Source organism: Rhinopithecus bieti, unplaced genomic scaffold (assembly GCF_001698545.2).
Source record: "Rhinopithecus bieti isolate Rb0 unplaced genomic scaffold, ASM169854v2 scaffold_32059, whole genome shotgun sequence".
NCBI classification, from domain to species: Eukaryota; Metazoa; Chordata; class Mammalia; order Primates; family Cercopithecidae; genus Rhinopithecus; species Rhinopithecus bieti.
In genome coordinates, this window is record NW_016813587.1 from 165,586 (window position 1) to 178,876 (window position 13,291).

The 13,291-nt window shown below is 41.8% G+C and overlaps 1 long non-coding RNA gene across 2 annotated transcripts in view; it reads right to left on the minus strand.

Annotated features, from left to right (window-relative positions):
* Positions 1-5,214: 5,214 nt before the first annotated feature.
* The window catches only part of LOC108513054 (uncharacterized), a 24,020-nt gene continuing 15,943 nt past the window's right edge, over positions 5,215-13,291 (minus strand). Inside the window, exon 4 of one of the 2 annotated variants that reach the window (XR_001880777.1) lies at positions 5,215-5,742. This is a non-coding gene — a long non-coding RNA (uncharacterized LOC108513054). The remainder of the gene's footprint in view (positions 5,743-13,291) is intronic. The other variant, XR_001880776.1, reaches the window with a different exon arrangement.

Sequence of the window (13,291 nt, forward strand, 5' to 3'; positions counted from 1 at the left end):
TTCTTTTTTGAGACGGAGTTTCACTCTGTCGCCCAGGCTGGAGTGCAGTGGCCGGATCTCAGCTCACTGCAAGCTCCACCTCCCGGGTTTACGCCATTCTCCTGCCTCAGCCTCTGGAGTAGCTGGGACTACAGGCGCCTGCCACCTCGCCCGGCTAATTTTTTGTATTTTTTTTAGTAGAGATGGGGTTTCACTGTGTTAGCCAGGATGGTCTCGATCTCCTGACCTTGTGATCCGCCCGTCTCGGCCTCCCAAAGTGCTGGGATCACAGGCTTGAGCCACCGCGCCCGGCCCCCACCATCATTTTTTAAGGGAATTATTCTTTCCTCCATTAAATAAGTTTGGCACTCCAGTTGAAAACTCAGTTGCCCACAGTGTATCAATTGATTTGCTATCTTAGTTTGTGTTGGTATAACAGAATACCTGAGTCTGGTTAAATATAAGGAACAGAAACATATTGGTTCACAGTTCTGGAGGCTGGGAAGTCCACAACTGAGAGGGTGACATCTGGCAAGGGCCTTCTTGTTGTGTCATCCCACGGAGGAAGGACAAGACAGAGCAAGTGGGGACAAAACTTGCCCTTTTATCATGACACCAATCCTACTCATGGAAGTGCAGACTTCATGGACTTTTTTTTTTTTTTTTTGAGATGGAGTCTCTCTGTCTCCCAGGCTGGAGTGCAGTGGCACAATCTTGGCTAACTGCAACCTCTGCCTCCTGGGTTCAAGCGATTCTCCTGCCCCAGTCTCCCAAGTAGCTGGGATTACAGGTGCGCGCCACTATGCCCAGCTAATTTTTGTATTTTTAGTAGAGACGGGGTTTCACCATGTTGGTCAGGGTGGTATTGAACTCCTGACCTCAGGTGATCCATCCATCTTGGCCTCCCAGAGTGCTGAGATTACAGGTGTGAGCCACCACGCCCAGTCCCTTTCATGGCCATGTTAAGGGACTCAACGTTTCATGGCATTACCATGGCAATTAAATTTCAATGTGAGTTTTGGAAGGGACATTCAACCCATAGCATTTGTGGACTCTCAATTCTCTTCCCACTGATCTATGTCTCCATCCTTTTGTTTTTCCTTTTTTTTTTTTTGCAACAGGGTCTCACTCTGTCACCCAGGCTGCAATACAGTGGAGCAATCATGGCTGACTGCAGCCTCAAACTCCTGGGCTCAAGCAATCCTGCCAGCTCACCTTCCCAAGTGGCTGGGACTACAGGTGTGTGCCACATGCCCAGCTAGAATCATCTGTAGATTAGTCATAATACCTAATACAATGTAAATGCTATCCAAATAGTTGTATGTTAACATTTGTATTTTTTAAATTGTTCTATATTTTAAATAATTTCCATCCAAGGTTCGTTGATTAATGGATGCAGAACCCCTGGATACAGAGGGCCAACTGTATCATAAAGAGAACACCTTAAAATGTGAAATATATGTGCAAAGAGGGAAAGCAGAGAAAAAGATGGGGTACATCATATTAGAAAGGACAGATTCATTTAGACATTTAAGTATCTATTTCCTCCAAAAAGGCTAAAAGATACAGTGATGTAGTGCCATTTAATGAGTTTTTTCTTTAAGGTTTCAAAATCAAGCTCAAATGCTGTGTATTATTGACATTCACCATTATTCAAGAAAACCTTTAATAACACTCTTCATATTATACTGTGATGAAAAAATTTAAAAATGTTCAGGAAGGGCTGGTTTACAAAATAGAACTCTGTCTATGGTCTGAGCCATTTTTCTCATACCCGTCCCATCCTCTCTCCATAACAGCAGTGGGAGGAGTGACAGAGCTCTAGGTTAAGACCCACACACAGGTGTTGGCATCTAATGCACTCAACTGTGCAAGTTCTGGGAAGTTGTTTTCTCTTTTTAAAAATAAAATTAGCCGGGCATGGTGACTCATACCTGTAACGGCAGCACTTGAGGAGATCGTGGGAGAATCACTTCACCCCAGGAGTTTGAAACTCATCTGGGCAATATACGGAGACCTCATCGCTACAATTTTTTTTTTTTTTTTTTTAATTAGCACAGCATGGTGGTGCATGCCTGTAGTCCCAGCTACTTGGGAGGCTGAGGTGGGAGGATTGTGAGTCCAGGAGACAGAGGAGACTGCAGTGAGCCAAGATCCTGCCATGGTATTCTGGCCTGGGCAACAGAGCAAGATGGAAAAAAAAAAAAGATATTATCAAAAATTTAGTATTTAATGTACACGTTTCCCATGTATGCAGGAGAGGAAAATTGACATTCCAAAATCAGCATAACTGAAAAAGACCAATTATATGAAGCCTGTGTATGTATGTTTAACAAAAAATTAAAATTTTCTAAGCTCATTCTGCAAAATGTTAGAAATACGAAGACAGAGGTCATATAGTGCAGCGGTGCCCAACCTTTTTGGTACCAGGGACCTGTTTCATGGAAGACAGGTTTTCCACGGACGGTTTGTGGGGGTAGAGGAATGGGGATGTGATGTTTTCAGGATGAAACTGTTCCACCTCAGATCATCAGGCATTACATTCTCATAAGAAGCGCACAATCTAGATTCCTCACGTGCATAGTTCCCAATAGGGTTCATGCTCCTATGAAAATCTAATGCCACCGCTGATCTGGCAGGAGGTGGAGCTCAGGTGGCAATGCTCACTCACCCGCCACCCACCTCCTGCCATGCAGTTGGGGGGGAGTTGGGGACCCCGATATACTGTGTATACCATGTTAAAATAATTCAAACATTTAGATTGTGCTGTCCTTTTAAATTTTAATAAAATAGATTAATTTCATATTACATAGACAGCAAGTCAATCCACTCATCTGTGATAAAATTTTGGAAATATTTTCTATAAAATGTTTAGTATTTGGTTGGAAATGAATCCAGTATAACATGACTTCCACAGATACAGCATTTCCATCCTCACTCCCATTCTTATTAATTTTGAGAAATTTTAAAAATACAGAAAAGTACAAAAAATAAGACTAGATATCCATATACCACAATCCAGAATCAATCAGTATCTCCTCATATTTACTTGAAGTCTTTTGAAACAGAAGCGGATGTTCATATAAAAAATTGAAGTCCCCTTTAACCAATACCCACCACACCTTCCACACTCATTACTTTCCCTTCTCCACTCTTCACAGGTGACCACTATCAAGAGTTTGGTCTGTATCCTTGCAATCCATTTCAAAAACATGTACATACATATATGCATCCATTACCAATAGATAGTACTGAGTTTTGTGAGGGAATTTTTAATTCAAATTTACAAAGAGTCACTGTACTATCTGCATCCTTCTGCAACTTGATCCCCCTCAATAATTTTGGGATCTTTCTGTTAATACATGTGGATTTCATTTGTTGCATTTTACAGACATATAGTATTACATAATAATTTCCCATATTGTTCATGAGCTTTCTCAATTTTTGGCTACTACAAATCAAGCCACAGTAAATATCCTAGTATGTATTTCCTGAGCATTCATGCTCACAAGTAGAACTGCTAAGTATTTCTGAAGTTGTTACAAGCAATGTTTCCCTATTCCCAAGGTCATGTGCATTTTAGTATACAGCTTTTTCATATTTCTGTTTTTAATCTCTGGATTTACTTTTGTGTATAGTTATGGTCTATTTTTTTTCCCCCTTGGAGAACAAATTACGTCCACTTAAAAAAAAATAGTTCCATTATTTCCTCACTTCCTGATGCCGCTTGAATCATATTCCAAATTCTAATAAATTCATAGGTCTTTTTCTGAAATCTCTTCTGCTCTGATGAATCAATACCACAGGAGTCTTAATATTAGTTGTAGATGACCATGTCATCTATTTCTGTCTGTTCCTTTCCAATATTTACAACTTATTTTTCTTGTTACTGGCAAAGATCTCCAGATCTATGGTGGCAGCAATAAAATAAAGGCATCCATTTTCTGTTCCCGTTTTTAGTGAAAATGTGCCTAAACTTTCACCATTATCTCTGCTGCAGGTTTCTTTGTTGGACACAGGCTTTTTATCATATGCATATCTTTCTCTTCAGTACAAATCTTCTGGTGTCCTTTAAGGGTTTAGTACATGTTAAAGTTAACCTCATTCGTGGTGCTTTGCTTCAGAAGCATTATTTCTGGGGCATGATCGAGGGCAAATTCTGATGAAAGCTTTCCACTTTCCAAGGCAGTTCATGGAGATTTTTAGATGAGTATGAGATTTTCTAGTGTCTTTAAATGTCGTGTGACTTCGCTGAAAGCTTTCCCCAGTCTCTCCCTGATAAGGCTTCTTACCTGTGTGTATTCAAAATGGCAAGCAAGCGTGAGAACTGTAGAGTTCATTACAACCATAGGATTCTCACCAGTATGCTTCTCAAATGCACGTCCAGAGTTGAGCTCTGAGAGAAGGCTTTTCCACATTCATTACATTCGTAGCGTTCATCTCCATGTGAATGTTCTGATGTTTTTCATGACGGTATTTCTTTAACAAAGGCTGTTCCACACTTCACTACATTTAAAAGGCTTCTCCTCCAATTTGATTTTGTCATGCTCAGTAAGGTTGGATTTGCACTAAAGGGTTTTGCCACATTCCTAGCATACATAGGGCTTCTTCTCCTGGGTGAGGTTCTCTGGTGTCTGATGACGTCTGTCTTCTGAAAGAAAGCTTTCCTGAAACGTTTGCACTCAAAAGATTTTTTCCGTTGAAATTCTGGTGTGTAAGGAGGTTTTCATTCTGGCTAAAGGATTTTCAGCATTCAATACATTCGAAAAGGCTCTTGCGGTATGGGAGTTTAATGACATACTCTTTTGGCTAAGGCTTTCCACCACTTGTTATATTCAAAAGGTTTTCTCTTCATGTGAAAATCGCTCAATGCTCAGTGATGGTCTTGAATTGTGGCTGAACACTTTCCCACATACCTTACAGGCAAAGGGGTTTTTCCCACTGTAGATTCTCTGCCGGCTGAGGTGTGCATGTGAATGGAAGCTTTCACCATACTCACAAGCGGTTTCTCTCCAGTCAAATTTCATTGATGAATGAGGATTACTTTTGTCTTAAAGATATTCCACATCTCTTATATTTATAGCTTTCTATGTGTGACCTCCTAAAATGCGCAGCAGTAAGGGACTATGGTTTGAGAGGAAATGTTATCACATTCCAGACATTCAATCGCTTTCGTTCCAGAAAATTTTATGTTATCAATAAGTATTTGCTTTCTGTATAGTGATCATACTCGATCTCACTGGTTTGTCTCAGCAACGAATTTGCTGATTCTCAAAGTGAAGGGTTGTCATCTAGCTAACGGGGCTTGTTAACACTCCTTAGTCGCACAGAGTCTCTTCAGCATGACTTCTACGTTCGATGAAATGCGACATGTGAGTAAAATTTCCCCCACATTCAGTAAATTCATAGGGCTTCTCTCCAGTATGAACACTCTGGTATGAGATGAGGTACAAATGTTTTAAACCAGAGGCATTTACACTTAAAGAGGGTTAATACCGTAAGGAGTAAGCTGTGGTAGAGAAGTTCCCAACTAATTCCCTTGATGATTCTTTCCTGCACAACCTACCTCATGATTTCAGTTCAGGTTGTTTCAAACTCAAAACTTCAAAAAGGTGTGGCCTTAAAACAAATAAGGTCTGAGAACAGAGGAAGTATTTTTTCTTATATTCAATGCTCTTTTCCTCAGTCTTTACTGGAGATGGATCAACGTCCCTCAGAAGTCCTGGTGCCTCTCTATCTGTGCATCATCTTCTCAGGCTTCCTCTAAAATGGAGTACAAAGAACCACAGCACAAAGGAGTTAATTCATAAAGTGCCCAGAACCATGGCTGGCACATGGTAGGCCCTTCATCTTGCCTTTATAGTAGCATCACTTTTATTTGTGACTTTTCCCATTGCTAGCAATAAAATGTTTTGAGATTAACTCTGGTAGCCCATCTTCCAATATGAAAAGAATCTGTATTATTAATGCTTCCAACTAAATTATGAGAAGGGAACCGTACTTGAGGCGATCTAGGTAGAAAATTAACATTCATGGGTCTACAAAGCTGAGAGTACTCTTGAAAAATAGCCTTTCCATTTCAGAATTAGGTAGTTGTATAACAAATAATGAAAATTGCCAAATAGAAGAAAAGATGACTACATAAAATCAGAAAGTCCACCTGGGATGCTAAGGAAGAAAATAATGCTCATATTTTCTTTCTTTCTTTTTTGAGACGGAATTTCACTCGTTATCCAGGCTGAAGTGCAGTGGTGCGATCTAGGATCTCGGCTCACTGCAACCTCTGCCTCCTGGGTTAAAGCGATTCTCCTGCCTCAGCCTCCCGAATAACTGGGATTACAGGCACACGCCACCACACCCGGCTAAATAATGCTCATCTTTCTAAGAAAGGGAATAAATCAACCCACAAGTACTTCCTCCCAAAACCCCATTAAAATGATAAGAAAGGGGAAAATGGTACAAACTCACAAGAAAAAAAAAATTTACAAGAGACACTGGTACACAACAATAGGTATTAACAAACTTTTCAATAATGGAAAGGATACCGAAGAGTTCAATGTACAGCAGAGTTATCTGAGGAAACTCAAATAATGCAAACGTACTGCAGAAGAGAACGCCAGTGATTTGTACCACAAAATATCGGAAAAACTCAGAAAATGAAGTGAATTAAGTTTTTCAAAAGGAATAAAGGATGGTGGCTGAAAAAAGTGTAAGGAGCAGTTGAATACGCACTGTCCAGTCATGAGAACAAAGGACTGGCCACATTTTCGTATTAAATGGAAGTTTATCCCCTGCAGAAATTTAATCAGAGCTCAGGGGCATTCAGCAAATGAGATGACAGGAATGAGATGCTACACGGAAATCAGAAATTAAACCCACATATGTGGTAAGACCTGCAGCACCATTCTGCAGCTGAAGACAAAAGATGTTGGCAACCAGGTATATATACCTACGGGCAGGATACGAGAGGATCCTTCTCTGGAGAAACCGAAAGGCCCACAATAAATGTCATTAGCAGCCTGGCCAACATGGCGAAACCCTATCTCTACTAAAAATACAATAAATTAGCCCGGTATGGTGGTGCGCACCTATAGTCCCAGCTGCTTGGGAAGCTGAGGCATGAGAATTGCTTGAACCTGGGAGGCAAGAGGTTGCAGTTAGCTGAGATCACATCACTACACTCCAACTCCAGCCTGAGTGACACAGTGAGACTGTTGCAAAAACAAAACAAACAAACAAAACCTCATTAAGATGCCCCTCCAAGATGATAAGTGTCACTTGTATTCATATTTCATTGGCTAAAACAAAGGACTTGGCCATGGCTGCTCACTGGAGTCAGACAGTATAATCTTCTGCAAGACGAAGACCAATGGTTCAGTAAGCATTTCACTTTTCAGCCACTGAAGGAAACAAGCACCCAGGCACAAAAGCTCACCTTTTAGTGAGCTGTTAACTAACATTCCACTAACCCCACTAACAGGAAAGACATCAAAATCGAGAGAAAAAAGTTATGAGGAAATAAAGGCAAGGTCCAGCAGACAACACTAAAACCAATCAGGAATAGGTAGAAGATATTTTGTCAGTTAAGGAACAACAGGTTTTGTAAGCAAGAAATGGAAAGAAAAGTTCCCTTAGAAATTAAGACTGTTGGAGGGAGACGGGGGAGATAAAGCAGAGCATATCCACATTCATCAATAACAAGTCACCTTGCTCCAGAAGGCATCGCTTGCCTCACCCTAGCAAACTCAGGCATGGCTGGGTGCTCACTTGGCCGATAAAACAGGATCACAAGTGACAAATGTCATTTCATGGTAGAAGTTTCCATGACAAGTTCAGAGGATACACCAAGGAAACATAAGAGCTGAGTAAAAGAAGTTCCAAAAAAAGAAAACTCATTAGAGGAAATATTCGAAGAACAAAAAAACTGCCTCTACTCTAAGTCAAAGGGGCAACTTGATTAAGAATAAGACCCATACCTAGTCACATTACCGTGACATTTCAAAACAGAAAACACAGAGGTTATACATGTTTTCAGAAAGAAAGAAAAAGGCTGGACACAGTGGCTCACACCTATAATCCCAACACTTTGGGAGGCCAAGGTGGGAAAACCACTTGAGCCCAGGAATTCAAGACCAGGCTGGACAATATAGTGAGACCCCATCTCTACAGAAAAAAAAAAAAGTAAAGAGTTTCCGAGACCAAAAAGTCTGAGAACAGCTGCTCAAAATATCCATTCAACAAATACTTGTCTCATTACCATGTGCATGGTACAGTTCTAGGCTCTAGGGATAAATAGTATTGAACAAAATTGGTAATATCCCCTGCTCTCATCAAGTTTACATTCTAGTGGACATGATAACAGAATAGAGATGGTTTGTTAAAAAGCAGTACGGGCACAGTGGCTCCTGCCTGTAATCCCAACATTTTGGGAGGCTGAGGTGGGCAGATCACCTGAGGTAAGGAGTTCTAGACCAGTCTGGCCAACATGGCGAAACCATCTCTACTAAAAATACAAAAAAAAAAAAAAAAATTAGCTGGGCATGGTGGCAGGTGCCTGTAATCCCAGCTACTTGGGAGGGTGAGGCAGAATTGCTTGAACACGGGAGGCGGAGGTTGCAGTGAGCCGAGATCACACCGATGCACTCAAGCCTGGGTGACAAAGTGAGACTCTATCTCAAAAAAAAAAAAAAAAAAAAAAAAAGTTTTAAGTGCTATGGAAAAAAAGGGAAGCCATAAATAGATTCAATTTCAGATAGGATGAAATCTAACAAGGTAAGAATCATGTCAAGACATGAAGAAAATTAAGACAATGATCCTTACAGGTATATGGAGGAAGATCTTTCTTTTTTCTTTCTTTTTTTTTTTTTGAGACAGAGTATCACTTTTGTTGCCCAGGCTGCAGTGCAATGGCACCATCTCAGCTCATTGCAACCTCTACCACCCAGGTTCAAGCAATTCTCCTGCCTCAGCTACTCTCCCAAGTAGCTGGGATTACAGGCACATGCCACCATGCCCAGCTACTTTTGTATTTTTAGTAGAGATGGGGTTTCACCATGTGGACTCCTGACCTCAGGTGATCCGCCTGCCTCAGCCTCCCAAAGTGCTGGGATTACAGGTATGAGCCACCATGCCCAGCCTGGAGGAAAAGCTTTCTAAGTAGAAATTAAACAAGTTCACAGGCCCAGAAGAAGATCCTGATGAGCTTCAGTGACAGTGATACTTATCAAACATGATGTCCTTCGTGTCCTTCTTTGGCTTAGCCTGACCCCTCCTACCTTTTATTTTTTCACAGACAGGGTCTCACTGTTGCCCAGGCTGGAGCACGGTGGCACAATCATAGCTCAGTAAATCCTCAAATTACTGGGCTCAAAGTGATCCTTCTACCCCAGGTTCCTGAGGAGCTAGGACCATAGGCATAGGCCACCATGCCCTGCTACTTTTAAAAACATTTTGTAGAGATGGGGGTCTCATCATATGGCCCAGGCTAGTCTCCAACTCTTGGCCTCAAGCAATCCTACCTCCCCATCTACCTAAATGCTGGGATTCCAGGTGTGAGCTGATGTACCTGGTCCCTATCTTTTAACCTTTTTAGAATCTATACATCTTCCTGGAAGTGGCTCCCAGAATTTTTTTTTTTTTTTGGAGACAAAGAGTCTTGCTCTGTACCTTAGGCTGGAATGCATGGCACCATCTTAGCTAACTGCAACCTCCACCTCCCAAGATCAAGCAAGTCTCCTGCCTCAGTTTCCCAAGTAGCTGGGATTACAAGCGCATGCCACCATAGTCAGCTAAGTTTTGCATTTTTAGTAGAGATGGGGTTTTGCCATGTTGGCTAGGCTGGTCTTAAACTCCTGACCTTAGATGATCTGGCTGCCTTGTCCTCCCAAAGTGCTGGGATTACAAGCGTGAACACCCATGCCTAGACAGAAAGAAAAGTTTAGATTTTTAAGAGATAGCAACCAGATGCAAAGCTTGAACCCTGATTACAGCCTAGAATTTAAAAAAACTATGGAAGGCATTGTGGGGACAATTGAAAAAATGTGAACATAGCCTGGGTAGTCTATAATATTAGGACAATATGGTTAATCTTCTAAGGTATGATAATGGTATTTCGTTATATGCGAGGAGCTCTTTTTTGTTTTTGTTTTGTTTTGAGACGGAGTCTTGCTCTGTCGCCCAGGCTGGTGTGCAGTGGCACAATCTCAACTCACTGCAACCTTGGCCTCCTGGCTTCAAGTGATTCTCCTGCCTCTACCTCCCAAGTAGCTGGGATTACAGGCACGCGTCACCATGCCTAATTTTTGTATTTTTAGTAGAGACAGGGTTTCACTACGTTGGCCAGGCTGATCTCGAACTCCTGAAATCTGGTGATCCGCCCACCTCCACCTCCCAAAGTGCTGGCATTACAGGCATGAGCCACCACAACCGGCCGGGAGCTCCCTTTTTTGGTAGAAAATATATATCTCTAATTTTTAGAAGTAAAACATCATGATGCCTCAGCACACAAAATAAACACACAGATACGGACATACAAAAGCGTGGCAAAATATTAATTACTGAATCCGCATGGTGGGTACATAAGAGGCTGTTTTACTATTCTTTCACCATTCGTTTTATTTAAAAAAATGTTCATATGAAAAAATAATTGAATGGCTGGGCATGGTGACTCACACCTGTAATTCCAGGGGCCAAGAGTTTAAGAAAAGCCTGGCCAACGTAGCGAAACCTCGTCTCTACCAAAAATACAAAAAATTAGCTGGCTGTGGTGGCACGCACCTATAATCCCAGCTACTCAAGAGGCTGAGGCAGGAGAATCACTTGAACCTGGGAGATGGAAGTTGTAGTGAGCCCAGACTGCACCACTGCACTCCAGTGTGGGTGACAGAGCAAGACTATGTCTCAAAAAAGAAAAGAAAAGAAAAAAAAACTGATCAATACTTCCACACAAAAAATTCATAGATTATTTAACAGCAACTCATGCATTCTCAAACTACTGTTCAGAAAAATAAAACATGGACCTGCCTTTCAACAGGATTATAATGCAGACTGTAGACAGCAAAATCTAAAAACATGTTTAAGATATCACTTACTGAGGACTTGTAAGTTCCTCTGGAAAACATGAAGTAATGGACAAGCAGAGGGAAAATGAAAAAAGGCAGAAGTAACAGAAACATTTAATGAAAACTGAATTCAAGTTTATATGATAAGTACCTACACAAGTAGAATATTTCATAATCAAAGGCCAAGATTCAAAAATTTTATAAACAGAAATATGTTCATATTCATAGTCACATAATTTGTATGGTTTTTTTTTTTTTGAGATGGAGTCTTGCTCTCTTACCCAGGCTGGAGTGCAGTCTCAGTTCACAGAAACCTCCGCCTCCCAGGTTCAACTGATTATGCTGCCTCAGCCTCCCGAGTAGCTGGGATGATAGGTGTGCACCACAACGCCCAGCTAATTTTTGTATTTTTAATAGAAACAGGGTTTTATGTTGGCCAGGCCAGTCTCAAACTCTTGACCTCAGGTGATCTGCCTGCCTCGGCTCCCAAAGTGCTGGGATTACAGGCGTGAGCCACCAAGCCTGGCCTTTTTTTAAAAAAAAAAAAAAAAAAGATATGGGGTCTCACCATGTTGTCCCGGCTGGTCTAGAACTCCTAGGCTCAAGAGATCTGCCACCTTGGCTACAGATGTGAGCCACCGTGCCTGGCCCTTTGTTCTCTATTAAAGAGAGCTTAGTGTGTCTTTTTAAGGCTTGACTGATTCTATTACAAAGACCATGAGAAAAGAAATAGTCTAGAAATAACATGAAACTGGTCTGAGGTAATCTCTGGATCTGAAAATAATGGGATGAAAATTGTAATGTGGGTAGCATTCTGACACAATGAGAATGAAATTAGACAGCTGTCTGTCCCATAAATAGGTAAAACTGTGTAAGGCAAGACGGAAACTCTAGAGATGCCAAAATAAGAATTGAGATTACAGTTACTTCTAACTTAAGAATGAGACCGGGTGTAGTGGCTCCTACCTGTAATCCTAGCACTTTGAGAGGCAGAGGCGGGCAGATCCCTTAAGGTCAGGAGTTTGAGACCAGCCTGGCCAACGTGGTGAAAACTGGTTTCCAAAAAAATACAAAAATTAGCCGGGTGTGGTGGTGGGCACCTGTAGTCCCAGCTACTCAGGAGGCTGAGGCAGGAGAATCACTTGAACCCGGGAGGCAGAGGTTGCAGTGAGCCACGATGGGCACCACTGCACTCCAGCCTGGACAACAGAGCGAAACCACGTCTCAAAAAGAAGAAGAAATATTTATTCTTCTAAAATTGTAGACAACATCTCTATTAATCTCTTTTTTTTTTCTTTTTTTCCCGCTCTCGTTGCCCAGGCAGGAGTACAATGACACAATCTCGGCTCACAGCAACCTCCGCCTCCCAAATTCAAGTGATTCTCCTGCCTCAGCCTCCCGAGTAGTTAGGATTACAGGCGTGTGCCACCACAACCAGCTAATTTTTGTATTTTTAGTAGAGACAGGGTTTCTCCATGTTGGTCAGGCTGGTCTCGAACTCTCGACCTCAGGCGATCCACCCACCTCGGCCTCCCAAAGTGCTGGGATTACAGGTGTGAGCCACCATGCCTGGCCCTCTATCTACTTTTTATGTCTGTGAAAGAGAAAAAAATGTTAAGAGTAGGAAGTAGTTATAATTCTCATGTCATATGAGAGAGGATGTGAGTAGGCAGCGGCCATTACTCTTTCAAGAAAGAGTCCTTTCTTATCTATTTATTTTTAAAAACAGAGATAGGTTCTTGCTTTGTCGCCCATGCGGGAATGCAGTGATTCAACCATAGCTCACTGCAGCCTTGCACCTCTGGGCTCAAGCGATCCTCCTGCCTCAGCCTTCAGGTAGCTGGGACTACAGGTGTGTGCCACCACACCAGGCTAATTAAAAAATTTTTTGCAGCAACAGGGACTTGCTATGTTGCCCAGGCTGGTCTCATGCAATCCTCCAACTTTGGCCTCCCAAAGTGCTGGGAATACAGGCATGAACCACCAAGTACGGACAAGAAGAGCCCTTATGTATGGTGCTCTCCACAACCATAGGACAGCTTCAAGGGCCTCATCACCGCGCCTTGCATGCAATCATGGAATCCAGGAATGTTATACTGGTTGAAGGAAACTTGACGGACCCACTGACATCCCTGAATGGTAGGGAGCATAGGGCTTACCAAGGAAAGACACACCACCCTCGAATAAAGCAGCCTGTTAGTATAGCAGGACAGAGGAAGGCACGATTTAAAAAAAAAAAAAAAAAAAAAAAA